General features: G+C 38.7%; 1 pseudogene across 1 annotated transcript; it reads left to right on the forward strand.

Annotated features, from left to right (window-relative positions):
- The first annotated feature begins 4328 nt into the window (after positions 1 to 4328).
- On the forward strand, positions 4329 to 13764 carry LOC309658766 (olfactory receptor 7C2-like; annotated as a pseudogene). The gene has a single exon. The product of its transcript is annotated as an olfactory receptor 7C2-like (transcript).
- Positions 13765 to 13838: the final 74 nt, after the last annotated feature.

Here is a 13838-nt window from a genome sequence, read left to right on the forward strand (position 1 = left end):
ATCAAAGAAGAAATCAGAAAATACCTTGAGATGAATGAAGATGAAAACACAACTTTCCAAAATCTATGAGAGTTCTAAGAGGGAAGTTCATAGTGATACAGGCCACCCTCAAGAAACAAGAAAAATCTAAAATAAAAAACCTAACCTACTACCTAAAATAATTAGAAAAAGAAGAACAAACAAAACCCAAAGTCAGCAGAAAGAAGGAAATTATAAAGATCAGAGCAGAAATAAATAAAATAGAGATAAAAAACAATAGAAAAGATATATGAAACCAAGAGTTGTTTTTTCTAAAGACAGACAAAAATTGATAAACCTTTAGCCAGGCTCACAAAGAGAAAAAGAGAGAGGACCCAAATAAAATAGAAATCATACAGGAGAAATAACAACTGATACCACAGAAATACAAAAAGTCATAAGAGAATACTATGAACAGGTATATGCCAACAAATTGGACAACCTAGAAGAGATGGACAAATTTCTAGAAAAATAAAGTTCTGCCAAGACCAATTCAAGAAGAAACAGACAATTTGAACAGACTGATCACTAGAAGTGAAATTGAATTTGAAATTTAAAAAACTCTTAGAAAACAGAAGTCCAGGATCAGACAGATCACAGGGGAATTCTACCAAACATATAAAGAAGAACTAATACCTATCCTTCTCAAACTTATCAAAAAATCAAAGATGACGGAACACTCCCAAATTAATTTTATGAGGCCACCATTACCCTGATACCAAAACCAGACAAAGACACTACAAAAAAAGGAAAATTACAGGCCAATATTTGATGAATATAGATGCAAAAACCCCCAACAAAGTATTAGCAAAGCAAATACAACAATACATACAAAGGATCATACAGCATGATCAAGTTGGATTTATTCCAGGGATACAAGTGTGGTTCAACATTCACAAATCAATCAATGTGATACACCATATTAACAAAAGCAAGGATAAAAATCACACAATCATCTCAATAGACACAGAAAAAGCATTTGACAAAATTCAACATCCATTCATGATAAAAGCTTTCATCAAAGTGGGTACAGAGAAACATATCTCAACATAATAAAGGCCATTTACAACAAACTCACAGCCAATTAATGCTTAATGATGAAAAGTTGAAAGTTTTCCCACTAAATTCAGGAACAAGGCAAGGAGGCTCACTCTCATCACTTCTATTTAACATAGATTTGGAAGTTCTAGCCACAGAAATCAGACAAGAAAAAGAAATAAAAGGCATCCAAATTAGAAGGGAAGAGGTTAAACTGCTGCTATTTGCAGATGACATTATATTTTATATAGACAATTTTAAAGTCTCCACCCCAAAACTGTTAGAAATAATAAATTAATTCAGCAAAGTTGCAGGATACAAGATCAATATACGTAAATCTATTGCTTTTCTATACACTCATAATGAACTATCAGGAAAAGGAAGCACAAAAAAATCCCATTTAAAGTCACATCAAAAAGAATAAAATACCTAGTAATAAACTTAACCAAGGAGGTGAAAGATCTGTATGATGAAAACTATAAAATGTTGACGAAGGAAAGTGAAGATGGTACAAAGAAATGGAAGCATATCCTGTGTTCATGAATTGGAGGAATTAATATTGTTAAAATGTTCATACTCCCCAAAGCAATCTAAGGATTAAGTGCAATCCCCATCAAAATACCCATGACTTTTTCACAGAACTATAACTAATAATCCTAAAATTCATATGGAACCAGAGAAGACCCCAAATTGCCAAAGCAATGTTGAGAAAAAAAGAACAAAGCTGTAGGTATAACAATCCTAGACTTCATACCATACTACAAAGCTACAGTAATAAAAATAACATGGTATCAACACAAAAACAGACACATAAATCAGTGAAATAGAATAGAGAGCCCAGAAATAAACCCCTGCACCTATAGTCAATTATTCTATGGCAAAGGAGGCAAGAATATATATAACGGGGAAAAGACAGCCTCTTCAACAAGTGGTACTGGGAAAACTGGACAGCCATATGTAAAACAATGAGATTAGAATCTTCCCTCACATCATATACAAAAACAAACTCACAATGCTTTAAAGACCTAAATGTAAGAACAGAACCATAAAAGTCCTAGAAGAGTACATAGGCAGAAAACTTTTTGACATAAATCATAGCAATATTTTCTTGGATCCATCTCCTAAGGCAAATGAAATAATAAAGACAAAAATAAACAAATGGGACCTAATTAAGCTTAAACATTTTTGCACAGCAAAGGAAATCATTGACAAAATGAAAAGACAACCTACTGAATGGGAGAATTTATTTGCAAATAATATGGCCAACAAGGGGTTAATATCCCAAATATACAAACAACTCATACAACTCAATATCAAAAAAACCCGAACAACCCAATGAAAAAATGCGCTGAAGATCTGAATAGACATTTTTCTATAGAAGACATACAGATAGCTAACAAACATGTGAAAAGACACTGAACACTGCTAATTATTAGAGAAATGCAAATCAAAACAACAATGAAACATCACCTCAGAATTGCTATCATCAAATGTCTACAAACAACAGATGTTGGATAGGATGTGGAGAAAAGGGAATCTTTGTACACTGTTGGTGGGAATGAAATTGTGCAAAAGTGTCAGGAAGCCAAAGAGTGCACTGCCCGATGTTTTATATTAGAGTAACAAAATTGTCCCTCTCAAAAAGTGGGGAATAATAATTTTCTAAGGGTTTTATGGGCTGTGTAGCCATCACAAGTCAATGCTTTAATGATCCAAGGAACCTAGTTAAGACAGTTGCCTTAGTCTCATATGTTGGAGAAAACTTAAATTCAGGGTTAGAATAAGGTTAGGATAAGGTGCTGGGAGTTTAGACCTCTGGAAAGCAAGAGAGTTAATGGAGAAGGATTAATAAACACTGAAATCTCCTGGCTTATAATTGGTACCCTGGGAACAGAGAATCAGAAGAAAAAGTCCTTTTTGTCCAGACCAGGGTCTTGTTATATAGTAACAAGAGTGGATGTACCTAATGAACAGATATAAAGAGCTGTAAACATCTCCTCTGCTGCAGTCCCTGAGCTTGTATAACCTTGGCATAGACAAGACCCAGTTGTTGCTTTTGGAGTCCTAAGTCTGACTAAAGGACCAATGCTTGACCCCTTTCTGCTGTCATCTGGGGACAGAGCTTCAGTCTCCATTATCAACCATCCAGGAATGGATTCAGACTTCCACACGGAGACCTTCCTCTCAGAGTTCCCATGCAAGAGATTCCAAGAGCCCAAAAGACACTGCAGGAAAAGATCAGAGAGAATATTTACCAGAGGTCACCGGAGAACCATTTCAGCCTAGCCCAGAGCCCAGAGACCACTATGGTTGTTCGCTTGCTTGATTAAATATCAATGTATTTTTATGATGCTAAAAAGAGAATTGAACACTGAAGTCAGTAAGGCAATGTTCAGTGATACCAGTTAAATGACAGGAATGGAAGCCCAATTAGAAGAGGGATGAAAGGCATAAACTGCTTCCAGTAAAAGTGAAACAGTGTCCTATATCTTATTAATTAACTGGAGTATAAAAATAGGGCATTAGCGATGGAGGCATATAAAACATAGTAAGGGCATTTCTTTTTAATTTTTATGACAGGGTATATTTGACCATGTTTCCATATTGATGAGAAAGATCCACACCAAGGAATTATTGCAAATGCATCCTTGAAACAGCAGTTGCAAAAGGCATACCCTTCACATTATCTTCTGTGAAAAAATTGAAAAAAAAACCTAAGATATGAAGAAGGGTGTACTAATGACCTTACTTTGCAATTGTTTCATTACCTCTGAGGCTGAATATGTACGTAGATTTCTTAGCCATTTACTTTCTCTATCTCCTAATATCTGTGTGACTCCTCCTTTGTATAGTAGGATCTGTGAACTTCTATTCCTCTTTCTAAGTGCAATCTCTCAAACAGAGAATTCGAGTTTCTCAAAAATTGGCTGTTTGATTTTAGTTTTTTTTTAATGTAAGTATAGATGTATTTAGAGGAATTGTGAGTGTATGTAAATTTTGTATAGTCACATCTACCAATGTCATACTGTGTTCTCTTCATTTCTTTTTTTTTTTTTTACCATCTTTATTGGAGTATAATTGCTTTACAATGGTGTGTTAGTTTCTGCTTTATAACAAAGTGAATCAGTTATACGTATACATATATCCTCATACCTCTTCCCTCCTGCATCTCCCTCCCTCCCACCCTCCCTTCCCTAACCAACCCCTCTATGTGGACACAAAGCACCGAGCTGATCTCCCCGTGCTATGCAGTTGCTTCCCACTAGCTACCTATTTTATGTTTGGTAGTGTATATATGTCCATGCCACACTCTCACTTTGTCCCAGCTTACCCTTCCCCCTCCCCATATCCTCAAGTCCATTCTCTAGTAGGTCTTTATTCCAATCTTGCCCCTAGGTTCTTCATGACCAATTTTTTTTTGTTTTTTAGATTCCATATATATGTGTTAACATACGGTATTTGTTTTTCTCTTTCTGACTTTCTTCACTCTGTATGACAGACTCTAGGTCCATCCACCTCACTACAAATAACTCAATTTCGTTTCTTCTTATGGCTGAGTAATATTCCATTGTATATATGTGCCACATCTTCTTTATCCATTCACCTGTTGATGGACACTTAGGTTGCTTCCATGTCCTGCCTATTGTAAATAGTGCTGCAATGGACATTGTGGTACATGACTCTTTTTGAATTATGGTTTTCTCAGGGTATATGTCTAGTAGTGGGATTGCTGGGTCGTATGGTAGTTTTAGTTTTAGTTTTTTAAGGAACCTCCATACTGTTCTCCATAGTGGCGGTATCAATTTACACTCCCACCAACAGTGCAAGAGGGTTCCCTTGTCTCCACACCCTCTCCAGCATTTATTGTTTGTAGATTTTTTGATGATGGCCATTCTGACAGGTGTGAGGTGATACCTCATTGTAGTTTTGATTTGCCCTTCTCTAATGATTAGTGATGTTGCTAGAGTCTGTCATACAGAGTGAAGTAAGTCAGAAAGGGAAAAACAAATACCATATGCTAACACATATATATGGAATCTAAAAAAAAAAAAACAAAACGGTTCTGAAGAGCCTAGGGGAAGAACAGGAATAAAGACGCAGATGTAGAGAATGGACTTGAGGACATGGGGAATGGGAAGGGTAAGCTGGGACGAAGTGAGAGAGTGGCATGCACATATGTACACTACCAAATGTAAAATAGATAGCTAGTGGGAAGCAGCTGCATAGCACAGGGAGATCAGCTCGGTGCTTTGTGACCTCCTAGAGGGATGGGATAGGGAGGGTGGGAGGGAGACGCAAGAGGGAGGTGATATGGGGATATATGTATATGTATAGCTGATTCACTTTGTGATAAAGCAGATACTAACACACCATTGTAAAACAATTATATTCCAATAAAGACGTTAATAAATAAATAAATAAAATAAAAATAGTAATCATCTCTCAGGATGTAGAACACATTCTTTCATATTCAACTAAAGATACCATATCTTTTTAATGAGCATGATTGAGTCCTTTATATATAGGATAAAATTGTAACCTCAATACTGCTTCCTCCACTATGTATTAAAAGGTATATTTTCCTATTCTTTATTTCCAAGATTTTGTCCATTTCATCTTAAATTACAGACCCATTTTGGTGTGATTAATTTATTGTTATTATATACATTTTCTTTGGGATAGTGTTAGATATTTATTCAATCCATTTAATACAGTTATTTGAATGTAAAAAAAAAATATGTTAGGGGACAGATTTTAAGGCTCTTACCACACACAAAAAACAAACACACAAAAGAATACAAGGAAATTTTTGGAGGTGATAGATATGTTTATTAACTTGATTGTGGTGATGGTATCGGGGTGAATGCTTATGCCCAAACTTACAGAGATATATATACATCACATATGTGCAAGTTTTTGTAAATCGTTTTATACTTCAGTAAAGCTAAAAATAAAAGATGAAATTAGATGAAGACAAACTCGATATTTAGAAACTCTAGGACACCATATTTAGAAATTCAATTTTGGTCAAATTTATATAGGGACAATGATAATACAAATGAAATGTAAATGATGATTAATGATAATGTGGGTTATTATTTTTTAACAGAAGGAGCACCCAAGGTCCAGAGGATCTAAGATATAGAAATGACAGAAAGGCAGCACAATGAAAGAACCTCTCAATGATTGGAAGATCTGCCTAGAGTTAAGGAATTTCCCATTCTCATAAACACTAAGCAGAAAATACAAGAGCAGTCCCCGGGGAGCTGGGAAAGGATGATTGCTTAGGGATGCAGGCAAGCAGTGCTCCTCAAACTTGTGTGTGTGAGAATTCTCAGAAGGGCTTCTTAAAGCACAGCGTGCTGGCTTCACACCCAGAGTATTAGATTCAGTAGGTCAGATGAGCCTAAAGATGTGCGTTTCTAACATTTCCAGGGGTTGCTGATGGTGCTGGCCAGGAACCACAATTTGAGAACTGCTGGACTTAGAGACAATTTTTCTAGGTAGCAACAGTAACCACAATCTGTCATCCAAGAAAGCCAACCCTTAGCCAAAATGAATGACTTTATGAATTCCCTGGGTTTGGATTAAGGATATTTTTTTTTGTCACTCTGGGGAATATTTATTTAGAGTAAATTTTGTATTGCTTTTTTTCCTCCTTGTTGGCAAGCCCAACAGACTCATGGAAAGAGGAAACCAAACAGGAGTCAGGAACTTTCTCCTCCTGGGATTCACAGAGGGCCCAGACCTGCAACCTCTCCTCTTTGGGCTGTTTCTGTCCAGGTACTTGATCACATTCACTGGGAACCTGCCCATCATCCTGGCCATCGTCTCAGACTCCCACCTCCACACTCCCATGTACTTCTTCCTCTCCAAGCTGTCCTTGGCTGACATCTGTTTCACCTCCACCACCATCCCAAAGATGTTGCTAAACCTCCAGACACAGAGCAAAGTTATCCCCTATGCAGGCTGTCTCAGCCAGGTATTTTCTTTTAATTGTGTTTGGATGCCTAGACAATGTACTCCTGACTTGATGGACTATGACTGCTTCATGGCCATCTGTCATCCCCTGCACTACACGGTCATCGTGAACCCCCAGCTCTGTGGGCTGCTGGCTCTGGGGTCCTGGTGCATCAATGTCATGGGATCCCTGCTCAAGACCGTGACCCTTTTGAGGCTTTCTGCAGAAACATGAATATCACACACTTCTTTTGTGATTTTCCTGAAGTCCTGAAGCTCACCTGTATGAACACGCCCACCAATAACATAACGGTGTATTTTGTGACTATTGTCCTAGGTGTTTTTCCTCTCTCTGGGACCTTCTTTTCTTATTTGCAAATTTTCTCTTCCATCCTGAGAATTTCATCAGCCGGGGGCAAGTACAAAGCCTTTTCCCCCTGTGGGTCTCACCTCTCGGTGGTTTCCTTGTTCTAGGGCAGAGGCCTTGGGGTCTACCTTAGTTCTATAGCCACTTCATGCTCTAGGATAAGTCTGGTGGCTTCGGTGATGTACACCATGGTCACCCCCATGCTGAACCCCTTCATCTACAGTCTGAGGAACAGGGACATGAAGGGAGCTCTGGTGAGACCCCTCAGCAGGGCACCATCTCTCAGTGATGGGGCCTTTACAGGACCCTCATAAGTAACTAGGCACATAATATTGAGGACCAGAAATCCTGGCTTCCTTCATTTAATATTTTTATCTTTCCTAATATTCACGTTTTAAAGCAAAACTTTCCTTGGGTCTTCACTGCCCTCTCTACTTTCCTTCAGGTTATATCTTAGGTTCCCTTTTTCACTTTGTAATCATTTTAATTTCATATGAATAAAACCTGGTTATTTTCTCAGTTATATCCAGTGACGACTTAAATTTCTTAAAAAAAAATAGATTCTCATATATTTAATATATATCCTCGAAGTGATGGGATGTTTACCTATTATGGAAATGTTGCCCAGCAAACTCATTTACAGAGACGTTTTCTGAGGTTATGTGAATGAAATCAACTCAAAATGCCTTTTTTTTCTGATTCACTTTCCTTTCAGTCACATCAAACTTAGTGAATTTCTCTACTCATCCATAATATGGATATCTTGAATTTCTGAACTATATCTTATCCATATTTGAAACTGCAGTGCCTAGTACATTTCTTAGGAAGAATTTTATGCCCAGTGAATATTGTTGAATGGCATGAAAAATGGATGAGTGCATGATTAAACACAGAGTCGGGACCAAAAAATGCAAATGTGTTGATTTAATAAAAGCTTATGAGCTAGAAAATAGATTCCGTTTTTGATATTGATATAGATAACAAAAATAGCAGCACTAGGTATATGCTAGCACTGTTTCAGCACTTTAAATACATTATCTCATTGAGGTTTTCTAATAACACTTTTATGTGATGACTATCATTTCCCTAGTTACAGATGAGGAAGTAAGAGATTATGGTAATCTGATAACTAGCTCAAAGTCATACATGTGAGGAAGGGAGGCTCAAACCCAAGGCTGTCTAAATCAGACCACTCTCGGGGAACTCTACTCAATCCTCTGTAATGACCTATATGGGAAAAGAATCTTAAAAAGAGTGGATACATGTATATGTATAACGGATTCACTTTGCTGTACAGCAAAAACTAACACAACATTGTAAATCAACTGTACTCCAATAAAAATGAATTTTAAAAAAAGAGAAAAAAATCAGACCACTCTCTTAAGCACAGTATTATGTTGTCTCTAGTCAAACCTTATTGTAATAATAGCTCAATTTCCAAGGAAACAGGAACCCTGTAATATAAAAACTCTTATTTCTGGAAGTCAGCTCCCCCAGCAAGAAATATTCTGTCTCTGAGGCTGTAGGCTCAGAAATAAATCAAACCCTAGAGTAAGATTTATTAAGATTCCCCTAATATTTTAATCTGACTTCCTTTCATTGTGATCAGGGTGAGCACAGTGTCATATATATATATTTACTTGTATCTATTCCTTCTAAATTTTTATTTACCTACTTTGATCTTTTATCATCTTAAGGTTTTCTATTCTTATTGGTTTTTTCTGGGGTTTTTTTAAATTGAAGTATAGTTGACTTACAATATTATATTAGTTTCAGGTGTACAGCATAGCGATTCAGTATTTTTGCAGATTATACTCCATTATAGATTATTATAAGATAATGGCTATAATTCCCTGTGCTATACAGTATATCTTCGTTGCTTATCTATTTTATACATAGTACTTTGTATCTGTTAATCCCATACCCCTAATTTGTCCCTCCCCCCTTCCCTCTCCCCCCTTGGTAACCACGGTTTCTTTTCTATATCTGTGAGTCTTTTCCTATTTTGTGTACACATTCTTTTTTTTTCAGATTCCACATAGAAGTGATATCATACAGAATATGTCTGTCTCTGACTTATTTCACTAAGCATAATACTCTGTAGGTCCATCCATCTTGCTGTAAATAGCAGAATTGCATTCTTTTTATGGCTGAGTAATATTCCATTGTGTGTGTGTATACACACACACCAGTTTATATATATAAACTCCAGCGGCACCAGTTTACATTCCCACCAAGAGTGTACTAGAGTCCCCTTTTCTCTACATCCTTGCCAACATTTGTTATTTGTGGTCTTTCCATGATAGCCATTCTGACAGGTGTGAGGTGATATCTCATTGTGGTTTTGATTTCCCTTATCTCCAAGACAAGAAGCTCCTTTCCTCAGTCATTTATAAATCTGGGCTTGAGCTTTGTCACTTCAAGGTCTCAGCTGCTCTAAGAGGAATGTGACCCCTCAAGGGGTCATAGAGGGACAGCAGCTTTGGAGTCTCAGCCAGAAATACTCATCCTTAGAAGGAACCCTCAGTTTCACTTTAGTCATAGATATGAGGTCAAATAAAGAAACTTGAACCCTACACTCTAGGACAGGGATCAGAGCTCCCACTCCTAATGCTACTAAAATAGCTCCATTACCCCAAAGACAATATTCCTTAAAACTGTGCTGTCCAATACAATATGGTAGCTATTGGCCACATATGGCTAAGTCTAAAATAATGAAAAATAAATAAAAACTTTAAAAATTCAGTGCCTCAGTCATTCCAGCTACATATCAAGTGCTCAATAAGCTATGCATGGCTAGTCCACCATAGTGGACAATATAGATAGAGAACATTTCACAAAGTTCTATCAGAGAGTATGACTGTAGAAGGATGCTGCCTTTTCTTTATAACACTCTACAGGGATGCCCCGTCAAGGTGATCAGGTATGTTGCTAGCAAATTTCTCCTATTCCTGTTAAAAAATGCAATTGGCTACATATGGTAGAAACCAGACTACATGGCCTAACCAAAAAAGCTTTTTTCCTCCTGAAACATGAATTCTAGAGCTAAGCAGTTCTAGGCTGGCCCTCAAGTACTCAGGATCCTTCTACTTTTCTGCTCTACCACCTTTAGCATGGGGTTTTCACCCTCATGATCACAAAATAGCTTCTGCCCTTCCAGCCATTGCAACTGCATTCCAGGAAGGTAGGATGGAGAAGCATAATATACAAGATATCCCATCATCATTTTCCATTTTAGTGCATTCTGTCTGGCTTCAAATTTTCACATCTGCATCTTTTGCCTGAAGAATTTCTCTAGTCTTCCCTGTCCACGTACACAGAGAATTAATGCCCCAAGAATCACTCCTTAACCAAAGACTGACAGGAGCTGGTGTATAACTCACTTGCTTATTGGGTGAGATAAGTCTGAAGCACATATATTACACTGGCTCCAGTCGTTCCCCAGCAGGAATCCCAGTTGACCATGTTGGTAACTGGTTTGATAAACATACCCTTTACGGCTGTTTTCCCTTGCCTGACTCACAACTCCACTGCCTGGGACCACTAAAATCTTTGTCTTAAATAGACTGAGCTACATTTCCTGAGCCATAGAGTGGCTTGATTGGCAGCCCCGCAAAAGATATGCCTACTCAGAACCTGTGAATGTGACCTTATTTAGAAAAAGCGTCTTCGCCAATTTCATTTAGTTAAGGATCTTGAGATGACATAATTATGGATTACTTAGGTGTGCCCTAAATCCAATGACAATTGTCCTTATAAGATACAGAAGAGGACAGACACAAAGAAGAGAAAGCCCTATGATGTAAAGGCAGAAATTGGAGTGATGCGGCCACAAGCCAAGGAACTCCTGGAGCCACCAGAAGCTGGAAGAGGCAAAGAAGGATCCTCCCCTAAAGACTTTACAGGGCGTGCACCCCTACTGATACCTTGACTTTGGATTTTTGGCCTCCTGAACTGTAAGAAAATTAATTTCTGTTCTTATAAGCCACCTACATTGTGGTAATGGGTAACAGCAGCCACAGGAAACTAATACAGCTGATAAGGAAGATTCTTGGCATATTTGGAGGGTTACAGGAAGCAGCTGCTATTTGTGGAAATACACACACACACACACACAAACACGCACACATTCATACTGCTGAAGATCTATTGATTTGCCTCACTGACATGAAGCAACAGATGGAGCTGCAACTGTTCTACATTCTGCTAGATCCTCTTTGAATCTCTCTGCCTCTTGGGCCAAGTGTGTGTATTTATCTCCAGGACAAAGGGCTCTGGGTTCTGCAGAATACCCTCATCACTGAGGTCAGAAGCCACACAGTTGGTCACAGGCTTTATTCCATCCTCATGAGTTTCCATCTCTTGCTTGTAGCTTCCAGCCTGCTTTTGATCACACCCCACGTTACATCCATCTTCTCTTTTCAGGATAAACCCAGAAAGCAGGTCACATATTTTACAACAGATAACTTCTGTGGTCAGAGATAAATTTATCTTGTTCTGGGTGGCATGAAGGATTGAAAGAATGAGAAGATTATCTAATCCAATCCACAATTCCCCTCAAAAAATGATCTATATTTCTCTTGCCCCAGGGGATAAAATCAAATCCAAGCCACAATCCCCCCCCCCAACAAAAAAGTGATCTATGTTTCCCTTGTTCCTTTATTCTTTAAAACCCAGACTTATAAAGAAAATAGAGCTGGAGGAGTTTCCAAGGATTGGAGGAGATAAGTCATGCATCCCTTGATGGTATGTCACACCTTGTGTGATGGCCTGAGTTGTGTCTCCCCAAAATTCATATGTTGAAGTCCTAACTCCCCATACCTCGGAATGTGACTGTATTTGGAGAGAGGGTCTTTAAAGAGGTAGTTAAGTTAAAATGAGTTCATTCAGGTGGGCCCTACTCCAATTTGACTGGTGTCCTGATAAGAAGAGGAGATTAGGACACAGACACACACACAGAGAAGACCACGTGAAGACACAGTGAGAAGACGGCCATCTATAAGCCAAGGAGAGGGGCCTCAGAAGAAACTAACCCTCCTGGCACTTTGATCTCAGACTTCCAACCTCCAAAACAAAAATAAATTTCTGTTGTTTAAGCCACCCAGTCTGTGGTACTTTGTCATGTTAGCCCTAGAAAACTAATATACCCTGCTTCCGGAGGAGCCCTCTGGGGACACAGAACACTGACCATGGGGTGGGTGGGGCTAGAAGCTGAAATTCTGGTTTGAGACTGGGATCTCAAAAAAAGTTACCCTTGGTCAAATGTAGAGTAGGATGTTTTATAAGTGGAGGAGCCTTTTGCCTTTGCATGGACTATTTCCAAACTTTGACCATAATTGTCTCCATGGTGACTGAAAATACCTTAAAGATTTCTGGAGCTCTTCTCCCAAGTTCTCTCAATTGCTTATGTTCAAGGGTTCTCTTAGGATCCTAAGGAATGGAGGATGGAGCATCTCAAAACACACCCATGCTTTAATTTCCCTCCCCTCTTTGGGAGAGGTAGGTGCTCAAATGAAGCTTAATTTGATTTAGGAAAAATTAATGTCATGTTTCTTGGACAAAAGGATCATGGAGTTGAGTTATATCTATAGCAGCTAGAATCATGTTACCTTCTGTTTACTTGTGTTTTCCCCACACCTTTAGTAAGGTCTCATGTAATGTCCCACTTGGTTCATTAGGCTGTAAGAAAATAACGCTAAAAGTCCAACGTCCACCCTTGTGTAGTAAGGAGACACAGAGCCCCCTGACACCAGCATGGGGATGTCCAGGCCAATTAGCCCCAAAAGTCAAGAGTCAGGGCTACAAGTCCCAATTACTCATCCCCATGGGAGTTGCTTCCCCTATTCCCAACCATGGGGTGTATGAAGTAAAGGGTTAACTCAGAGGATAAAGGGTGCTCAAAGCCTGCACATCCCAAATAAAGGACTCGCCCTAGACTGCCTCCTGAAAGATGACCTCTAAGCCCCTGGAATATCCTGCCTGATAAAAGTGTCTTTGTTTACCTGGGGCCTTAATCCATGCCAGGTAGTCTGTGCTGACAGTGTAGCTGATGATGAATGCCTGTTTTTGTTTACCTGGGACCCTGGCAATGCTGTATTAGTTTGACCTCTGGGGGGACTAAAGAGTGAGTTGTGAAGGTCAGCAGGAACTCCATGCCTACATGACAGACCCTGATAAAATCTCTGGACACCAAGGCTCAGGTGGGCTTCCATGGTTCCATATGTGTTGTCACACATAATTGCTGGGAGAAATAAGTGCTGTCCATGCAATTCCACTGGGACACGACAACTGGAAGCTCACACCTGGTCTCTCCTGGCCCTTGCCCTCTGCACCTTTTGCCTTTGCTGATTTTAATCTCTGTCCTTTCACTGCAGTAAACCATAAATATGAGCATCACAGCTTTATCGAGTTCTGTGAGTCCTTCTGGCAAATCATCAAACCCGAAGGTGGTCAT

This window comes from Balaenoptera physalus, assembly GCF_965194825.1.
Source record: "Balaenoptera physalus genome assembly, chromosome: 3".
Classification (NCBI taxonomy): domain Eukaryota; kingdom Metazoa; phylum Chordata; class Mammalia; order Artiodactyla; family Balaenopteridae; genus Balaenoptera; species Balaenoptera physalus.